We start from the raw sequence: 10,463 nt of genomic DNA, 5'->3' as shown, positions 1-10,463 counted from the left end.
TTTTGTGAACTTCAGCATTTGGTGCAGTACATCTATCAGTGGTACTCTTCATCCTTTTGGAATGTTATCAGTTTCTGAGGGAAAGGAATCGTCTGACTTTGTGGGGGAATTTGAAGAGTTCCTTCAACTTTCTTAGTGACCTCCTCTCTATCCCTGTTCTGGATCTGATTGGGGATTAGGGGAGAGGGCTCTTCCTCTGAGTCAGGTCCTTTCTGAGTAGTGATTTGGGGGTCTCCCAAAGTTCGTCCGCTCCTCAGGTCGATGCGGTTACAGTGTTCCACTAGGTTTATATCCGGCTTTCCTAGAAATGTTCCCTATGCTCTTGAGAAGGACTGGGCTATCTGACTGTCTTGTATCTTTTGATGTTTCTCAGAATTTTCCATTCTTTGAGTCAACTGCTTGATCTCATTCTTCATCTCTTTTTGCTCTGAGAGCTCTTCTTCAAGCATCTTTTCGATTCTAGGTAGCTGTGAAGGTTACTGTTGATAAATCTGTTGTCCAGATGGGTAGCTCTGTTGCCCAGGTTGAAAGCTTTGTTTTGCTGGCCCTTGGTCCTGGTTATTCCGGTATGAGAAATTTGGGTGGTTCCTCCATCCAAGGTTATATGTGTTAGAGTACGGATTGTTCTGCTTTTGGTTGTAACTGACTATCGTATCTCATTGCTCAAGTTGGTTTATCTATGCTTGTATTGTCCCTAAGGGGTAAGTATCTTGAGCATGATCCGTACTTCCACAAGTCTCGCAAACACAAACTATTGCATTGGTCGTGTTGTTTCCCATGGCCTCAAACTTTTTGGTCAGAGCGTCCAGCTTTGCAGACATGAGTGTGACTGCATCTACGTCAAATTTTCCTGACGCCTTAATTGGATTCCCTGAGAAAGAACTACCAGATCTTTCAGTTGCCCACTGATGGTGGTTCTGTGCCACATTCTCTATGATCTATTCAGCTTCATCAAGGCTCTTATTCATTAGTGCTCCTCCTGCTGCAGAATCGAGGGATACCTTCGTGTGATAGTTGATTCCATTGTAGAATGTGTGTAGAACCAACCACTTCTCAAGGCTATGATGGGGGCACTGTCTCAGCATACTTTTGAATCTGTCTCAGGCTTCAAATAATGATTCCGAGTCTATCTGTTTGAAGCTAGTGATCAAGTTCCTCATGTGGGCAGTTTTGCTTGGTGGGTAGAACTTGTCCAGAAATTTCTACTCACACTGCTCCCAAGATGATATGTTGTTTACTGGAAGGGAATTTAGTCACTGCTTGGCTTTGTCTTTTAGGAAAAATCCGAAAAGAAGCAATCTTATTGATTCTGGAGGGACCCCATTCACTTTCATAGTTCCACAAATCTCATAGAAAAGCTCTAAGTGGTGGTTTGGATCATCGTGCGGTCCTCCTACAAATTGATTATGCTTGACCATGTGGATCACTGCAGGCTTGATTTTCAAAATTGTTGGCTTCAATTGGCGGTCGAGTGATGCTAGACCGAACCCCTCGTGCATAAGGTGCTACATAATCCTTCAATAGTTTGTCGATCATTTCTGAAGATTCTTGTGCGGCTTGAAATGCTTTCTGTAAGTTTCTTCTTCTCAAGAAAGTCTTATCAATCTCTAGATCGAACGGTAGAAGTTGTCTTGAAAGATTAGCTCTTCGCATGCAAAAACAAGATATGGAATATAGTAAAGAAAAGAGTGAAATAATATATTTTTTTAGGCGTTTTAATAAAAATTACAGAAAATAAAGAAAAGCAAAAATATAATTATTTATCTCTAAAATGCATAATACTAGAAAAGGGAAAGATAAAGAAAAAAAACTAAGTCTAGTCTAATCTAATATGATTTTTGCTAACGTTATAGACGCAATCCCCGGCAATGGCGCTAAAAACTTATTACTATTCCGCAAGTGCACGGATTCGTCATCAGTAATAAAGATTATCGATCCCATGAGGACTGGTTATAAACACTAGCAATGGTTCACTTAAGATTAGCTAAACTATCGATGATTGTGAGTTATCTAAAGAAAAGAGAATGAGAAGCGAAAACGAGAACTAGTGAAGAGAGAGTATTTTACTTGGTTTATGAAGAGTTCTAGGAGTTCGGTTTCGTTGTGTTGGTATTGATGTATCATGTTCTATCCTCTACTTATTGTCCATCAACATACATTCACCGGAAGCTAAAGCTACTATCCTTAAGCACTAAATAAAGAGCATCCCTGTGAAATCCTGTTATGGTTAACTCCTGTCACTAGGGCGCCTCGGTAGATCACAAGAATGCAACTCTAATTGATGTCATTAAGGATAGAAGTAAGGGTTCCGTTTGGTCTCTTACTTCCTTGTGGAGAAGTTGCCTCTCCTTTCGAGGAAATACCCTAGATGTCCGTGAATAGGTTACCCCTGTCACTAGGACCCCTCGGGTGTACGATCTAAGATAATCTCTCTACGAGGTTAGCAATTCCTACACAATCAATTAATACGCAATTGAAACAAAGCAAGCGAAATCATCCAATGAATATAAGCATATGTACGAGTCTTACATCAAACCGATCCACAACTACTCCCTAATCCTAGAACAAGGAATCTACTCCATAGACACCGGAGAAAAACTTGAAGACATAATGTAATTAAGCATACAATCTCAAACAAGAAGCGAGAAAGAAAAAGGATGCTTATTCAACGACGATGAATGATCTTTGGATCCAATTCTTTACTTCTGGAGTCGATGTGGTGATGAATGATCGCTAGACAGAGGTCCTGGACGATGTGGAACGACACCAAGGTGATTCCCTCTCTGACGGTTCGCTTCTGGCTCGCCCCCCCTTTGAGGAGAAGGGTTAAAACCCTTTTATAGGCTAGGGCACGACTGCGGCTGTACGACCATGCCAATATGGCACGGCTGTGCCCTTTCTTGTCTCTGGTCGCACTGCACGGTCATGCCAATTGGCACGACTGTGTGAACTTCGGGCTCGGCTCCTAGGACACGGCCGTGCAGGGTTGCACGACCGTTCCTTGTTTGGCTTCGGTTGTTGGGGGAGGGGCACGGTTGTGCAGGTTTGCATGCCCATGCTCTGATCTGCCTCTGGTTGGCCACACGGTCGTGCACTGCTCCTCTTCTGTTTGGCCACACGACTATGCGAGGTTGCACGACCGTGTTCTCTGGCTCGTTCCGGTGCATCGATAATCGCTGTTTTTGTTTCAAAAGTTGTCTCTGTTAACACAAAACCAAACAAAGAGCAGATACTCAAACAAAAGAGTATATATGATGAGTACATGATAAAAGAGTTGATCATGCAAAGAATACATACGTATAAAGCAAGTGAATGTGCGTTAAAACATGCATAAACGATCATAATATTTACGCACATCATACATCAACGTGGAAGAAGACCAGGCGGCAAGAAAGAAGGAGATGTCTGTCAAGCCAGCAATAGTAGTCGAATGACGGTAGCCGAGCAGTCACTAGCCCCCCAAGGGGCCACGGTCAGGAGCTCTACCGCACTAGGAGCCCCGGACATATGTCGTGCAGCATGTGGTGGTCGCTCGTCGAAAAAGCAAGATGTGGACGCCAATTTTTTGTTCCTTCCACCAGTCGACGACGCACAACACCCGGGACTGTTACGACCTGGCAGCTAGTAGGTCGACCCCATGGCAATACCGCCGTCAATCACCACCTCCCGACCGGCGGCACCGAAGTTGATCTGCAGGGTGAAGGAAGGAGGACGACTGAGCCATGCCATCAATAAAGGAATCTAGGCCCCGCTTGAACCTCTACCGAGTGGATCAGACCATCCGCATGGGAGGAGGAGAACTAGAATAACGCCTCTCGAGGAGAGATAGGAATAATCGACGGCGGGCCGACCGGCGAAGATTCTAACCGAGCAAGGAAGTCGCATGCTCGGCGACTTGATATCCACGTTGTTGGTTGCAGTAAGGAGAGAGCTGAGGGAGCCGAGATCAGTTTCATCCCTAAAGATTTAGAGAGAGTGAAAATTCCCCACGATGATGCACTGATCATCCAAGCTGTAATCGCCAATTGTACAATCCATCGAACTTTTGTTGACACAGGGAGCTCGGTGAACATTATATTCAAGAAGGCATTCGATCAGCTACAAATCGATCAGAGCGAACTACTGTCGATGATGACCTCTCTCTATGGTTTCACAGGCAACGAAGTGTTGTTGAACGGCCAGACCAAGCTAGTCATCTCACTCGGAGAGGAGCCCCTGAAGAGGATAAGGACCACAAACTTCATTGTGGTGGATGCGCCTTCGGCCTACAACATCATCTTGGACCGACTGGCGCTCAACGAGTTTCGACCAGTGGTATTCACCTATTGCCAACAGATTAAATTCTCGATAGACGATAAAGTAGGGGAAGTTAAAGGGAGACCAATTGGTCGCTCGATGATGCTACGTCGAGATGATCAAATCTGAAGCAAGAGCCGCTCGAAAAAACCCGCGCTTGGAAGTGAGCGCCATCATAGAAAAGCCCCCTATGCTGGTTTATGAAGAAAATGAAGAGGTCCAGATCCACCCGAATTGGTCGGAAGCGACCACCTTCATTGTCACTGATCTGGAGAGAGAGAGAAAGGCAGAGTTGTCTACCTGCCTTAAGCGGAATCATGACGTGTTCGCCTGGTCCACCCACGAGCACCCCAGAATCTCGCCGAGCGTCACCCAACATGAGCTTCATATCCGACCAGACGCTCGGCTCGTGAAGCAGCGGAAAAGAGACTTTAGTGCAGAGTAGAAACTGATCATCTGAGAAGAAATAGAAAAATTATTGGAGGTCGGCCACATCCTGGAAGTCCAGTTCTCAAGCTGGCTCGCTAATGTCGTGTTGATCTCCAAATCAGGCAATAAGTGGCGGGTCTATATCGACTTTCGCGATCTGAACAAGGCATGCCCAAAGGACTTTTACCCGCTGCCTAGGATAGATCAAATGGTGGACTCTACGGCAAGTTGCGAGATGATCTGCATGCTCGACGCCTATCAAGGATACCACCAAGTGCCACTCACCCGAGAAGAATAGGAGAAGGTCAGTTTCATTACGGCCGACGGGACGTATTGCTATAGCGTCATGTCGTTCGGACTGAAGAATGTGGGCGCCACTTATCAGAGGTTGATGAACAAAGTGTTTCGACAGCAGATCGATTGTAATATGAAGGTATATGTGGATGATATTTTAATAAAATCTCTCCGAGCTGCTGACCTCTGTGCAGACGTCGACGAGACCTGCCAAACTCTTAGGGCTTATGGAATAAAATTGAACCCTAAAATGTGCTTGTTTGGCGTGAGAAGTGGGCAATTCCTGGGTTACATCGTCATCGAGTGCGGGATTGAGGCGAATCCAAGCAAGGTAAAGGCATTGCAAGATATGCCCCCGCCACACAGCTTGAAAGACGCCCAACGGCTGACCGGACGGATCACAACATTGTCTAGATTCATAGCCAGATCATCCAACCGGAGTCTACCGTTCTTCAAGGTACTGTGCTGAGTGACAAAATTCTAGTGGGATGCGGAATGTGACCGAGCATTTGAAGAGATCAAGGAGTCTTAACTCTTTATCTGTGTTAGCAAAGCCAAGCGCCGGGGAGTCACTCTAGATCTATCTATCATCCACCGAGTATGCGGCCAGCTTGGCATGACTTAGTGGATGAAGTGTGGGATAAAGCTGTCATTCGGCTAACAACATATCGATAGTGGATAAGGCAAAACTATAATCGTAGGGTGATCCCGAGATCTTTCCAGGTCAGCGATCTGGTGTGGAAGAAAATCAAGCCAGTCGGCGACGTCACCAAGCTCGAGGTGCCATGGGGAGGACCCTACAAAATCATGCAGAAACTTCATTCAGGAGCCTACTACTTGGAGGATGAAGCCGGAAGACGGCTCGAGCGGCCATTGAGAGTGAATCATCTCCAACCCTATAGGGCCAGATGAGAGGTGTGTAAGTAAATGATGTAATTATGTATATGCCTTCTGGATGCAGGACAAACATGAATAAAAAAGTGTTCCAGACTCTTGAGCTGATCGGGCAAGTTAAAAGTCGAGCGACGACCTTAAACCCTTGTCGTCATCAACGGTTGAGTGGCAACCTTAAACCCTTATTGTCATCAACGGTCGAACGACGACCTTAAACCTTTGTCATCATCAATTGTTGAGCAATGACCTTAAATCCTTGTCATCATCAATGGTCGAGCAACAACCTTAAACCCTTATCGTCATCAACGGTCGAGCAACGACCTTAAAACTTTGTCATCATCAACAGTCGAGCAACGACCTTAAATCCCAGTCTTTATCAGCGGTCGAGCGGCGACCTTAAATCCCAGTCTTCATTAACAGTTGAGCAGCGACCTTATACTCTAGTCTTCATCAATGGTCAAGCGGTCGCCTTAAACCCTTGTCTTCATCAACGATCGAGTGGCGACCTTAAACCCTAGTCATCATCAATAGTCGAGTGGCGACCTTAAACCCCTGTCATCATCAACAGTCGAGCAACGACCTTAAACCCTCAATTTTCAGTAACTGTCGAGTGGCGACCTTAAACTCGAGACTTGTCAAAGGCCAACCCAGAAATGCTGCTCCAAAGCAACTGGGTGGCCATTCAGCAATCCAGGATTGGTTGATCGGCTATGAAAAAGGACATCATGTTGCTCATCGAAAAGTCATGAAGCCACACTTCGTGATCCGGCGGTTAGAACAGGGGACTCCCATTCTGAGGGGTCAATGCCACGCTGGAGCCGTCCGGCCAAGTGGCCGACCAGAGAGGGAGAGGCCGACCTCTCGACCGGCCCCGGCAGACCGACCGGTGAATAGCCGAGGGCAATAGGCGCCCCTACTGAAGTCAGGGTTCCGACGCTCAATGGAACAGTAGCAAGGAGCCGAGCGGAAGGCCTAAGAGAAGGTGATACTGCTAACAGACCCTACATAGTACCCTGCCGAAAATCTTCCCAGCATATCGATGCATACGGCAGGTCGGCGAGATGGGAATTCCGTCTGGCCGGCGCATAAAATGAGGGCCATCCGGACGTCACTCCCCGTCCGGACGGACGTACCAGCCTGTGGGGTAGGGAAGGACAAGGACATCTTCTGACAGCTGTCAAGTCCTAGGGCTAGGCCATACTCTAAGTCTGACAGCTAGGTGTTCTCTTGTCCCATCGAAGACGTACTTGGACTATAGCAGTATGGCGTCAGGTAAGCTTTCTGACAGACACATATTGAGGTATGGGCTGCGGACACGTAGGCACCTCGGTGGATGTGCAGGAGCTCTTTCACCGCTCTATATAAAGAGCCTCATACTTCGCCAGAGGTACGCGTTCAAGACTTTTGGAGCCACTTTCTTCACTGTTTGCTTGTCTGACTTGAGCGTCGGAGGGTCGCCGCCGGGAACCCCTTCCCGGTCCGACTTCTGTGCAGGTTCGCCGGAGCTTTATGAGACTAGCCAGAGATCTACATCGGCTACCCGGAGAGCGCCACGTGCCCAGCGTCTGTTGATTCAGCATTCGGATAGGATCAATTTGGCGCCGTCTGTGGGAACGCTCCTGCATCCGAATGGAAACAATGGACGAGGCTGGACGACAACACACGATGACGCTTTCCACGGAGGAACTCGACGCTCTGATCGAGTTAAGGGCCGCCAAGCTCGTGGAGCAAAAACAGAAAACAACAGCCGAGCGGCCAGAGCAGCAAGCAACGTCAGCGTCTGGCGGTCGAGCGGAAGCACCACCTGCCACCGTTGCATTTCATCGGGCTCTATTCCGCACCCCCGAAGCCGCACCCACTCATAGAGATCGGGGATCTTCTTCTGATGAGATGCCGAGGCGAGATGACAGAAAAGGAAAAGCCCCTCGGGCGGACTCATCGCCCGAGCGGATTAATCTCCAATTTTCAGAGGCTATTCTACGAGACCCTCTGCCCAAGCACTACGTGCCTCCGACGATCGGCGAATACAATGGAACCACTGATCCGGATGATCATTTGGGCAAGTTTGATAACACGGCAACCCTGCATCAATACACAGATGGGGTAAAGTGTCGGGTTTTCCTCACCACCCTATCTGGATCGGCTCAACGTTGGTTTCGGAGGCTGCCGGACGGATCCATCACAAGCTTCAAGGACTTCCGAACGGCCTTCCTCCATCATTTTGCAAGCAGTCGGCGCTATCAAAAAACCAGTGTTAGCCTGTTCGCCATCAAACAAGAAGCCCGTGAATCGCTCTGAGCTTACATCCAGCGGTTCAACAAAGTGGCCATGGATATTCCAACGGCCACCTCGGAGACCATGATGAATGCCTTCACACAAGGCCTAGTGGATGGGGATTTCTTCTGATCGCTCATCCGAAAGCTGCCCCGAAACTATGATCACATGCTACACCGAGCTAACGAATACATCAACGTGGAAGAAGCGCAAGCGGCCAGGAAAAAAGAAACTCCAACCGAGCGGGCTCCTCCTGCCGAGCGGAAACAGCACGCCGCTCATCAGCCGCCCAGAGGACCGAGGGCCGAAGCAATCCGATCCCCCCATGCCAGGTCCCACGTGCAAGAGGTAGCTGTCGCCCGGCCCAAGCCAAAGAAGAAATGGACCCCGATGTTCTGCTCCTTCCACCGGACGGATACGCACAACACAAGGGATTGTCGAAGTCTTCCCTTCGTGGCTCATCCCGTGCCCCGGAATGGCGGCCGACGGTCTCCCTCAGTCGACAGGCGACAGAGAACACATGAAGCCGATCGGACGCGAACCGATAGGAGACAACAACAGACTCCCGATCGGCATCGCTCTCTAAGGCAGGAGAATCGCCGAATGTCACGAGAACGGTCTCGGCCATCAGCTAGGGAAGAAGAGAATAGAAGTAATACTTCCCGAGGCGAGATCAACATTATCGCTGGCGGGCCGACCGGAGGAGACTCCAACCGAGCAAGAAAGGCGAGCGTCCGGCAGCTCCAAATCCATGCAGTCGGCTGCAGCAGAGAGCGGGCGAGTGGACCCGAAATCAGTTTCGGGCCCGGGGACTTGGAAGGAGTTGAAGTGCCCCACGACGACGCTCTGCTCATCAAAGCGGTAATAGCCAACTACACTATTCACCGCGTATTTATTGACACAGGAAGCTCGGTCAACATCATATTTAAGAAGGCGTTCGATCAACTACAAATTGACCGAGCCGAGCTGCTGTCCATGACAACCCCGCTCTACGGGTTTACGAGCAATGAAGTCCTACCGGTCGGACAAATCCGGCTGGCTATCTCGCTGGGAGAGGAGCCGCTCAGGAGGACGCAGACAGCAAACTTCGTGGTGGTCGACTCTCCCTCATCGTACAACGTCATTTTGGGACGACCGGCGCTCAGCGAGTTCCGGGCGGCCGTCTCCACCTTCCACCAGAAGATCAAGTTCCCCGTCGAAGACAAAGTGGGAGAGGTACGGGGAGACCAACTGACAGCTCGGCGATGCTACATTGAAATGGTCCGAGCAGAAGCAAATTCCGCTCGGAAATCACCACGGATCGAGGTGAATGCTATAACTGAAAAGCCTCCCTCTTTAGTTTATGAAGAAAAAGAGGAAGTGCAGATACACCCAACCCGATCGGAGGCTACGACATTCATTGCGTCCGATCTGGAGGTGAAACAGAAAGAGGAGCTGATCCAATGCCTCCGAAGAAACCATGATGTCTTCGTCTGGTCGACACATGAGCTGCCCGGAATTTCGCCGAGCATAGCGCAGCACGAGTTACATGTCCGACCGGACGCTCGGCCGGTAAAGCAGAGAAAAGGGATTTCAGCGCCGAGCAGAATGCCATCATCCGGGTAGAGGTGGAGAAGCTTCTGGAAGCCGGCCATATACGCGAGGTGCAGTTCCCGAGCTGGCTGGCGAACGTAGTATTAGTCTCCAAGCCGGGCAACAAGTGGAGAGTATGCATAGATTTTCGGGATCTCAACAAAGCCTGCCCAAAAGACTTTTATCCTCTGCCCCGGATAGATCAGCTAGTGGACTCTACGGCTGGCTGCGAACTAATATGCATGCTCGACGCTTACCAAGGCTATCATCAAGTGCCGCTCGCCCGTGAAAATCAAGAAAAAGTCAGCTTCGTGACGGCCGACGACACCTATTGCTATAATGTGATGCTGTTCGGATTGAAGAATGCGGGAGCCACATATCAGTGCTTGATGAATAAAGTATTCAGAGAGCAAATCGGGCGAAATCTGGAAGTGTATGTGGACGACATTCTCATCAAATCCGTCCGAGCGGCCGATCTCTTCAAAGACATGGAGGAAACCTTCCGAACGCTGTGCAAATATGGAGTCAAGCTAAATCTCCAGAAGTGTCTGTTCGGAGCAAAGGGAGGGCGTTTCTTGGGATACATAGTGACCGAGCGGGGAATCAAAGCAAATCCCAGCAAGGTGAAAGCTCTACAAGACATGCCGCCTCCAAGAAATACAAGGGAAGTGCAGCGTTTGACCAGTCGGATAACTGCTCTATCC

General features: G+C 48.9%; 1 non-coding gene across 1 annotated transcript; it reads left to right on the top strand.

Moving 5' to 3' along the window:
* The first annotated feature begins 1,056 nt into the window (after positions 1 to 1,056).
* LOC121974039 lies at positions 1,057 to 1,162 on the top strand. The gene has a single exon (XR_006109918.1). It is a non-coding gene; the product is annotated as a small nucleolar RNA R71 (small nucleolar RNA).
* Positions 1,163 to 10,463: the final 9,301 nt, after the last annotated feature.

The sequence above is a fragment of the Zingiber officinale genome, chromosome 4A, assembly GCF_018446385.1.
Source record: "Zingiber officinale cultivar Zhangliang chromosome 4A, Zo_v1.1, whole genome shotgun sequence".
NCBI classification, from domain to species: Eukaryota; Viridiplantae; Streptophyta; class Magnoliopsida; order Zingiberales; family Zingiberaceae; genus Zingiber; species Zingiber officinale.
The sequence above is the reverse complement of the archived record's forward strand: the minus strand, read 5'-3'. Positions and strand labels throughout refer to the sequence as shown.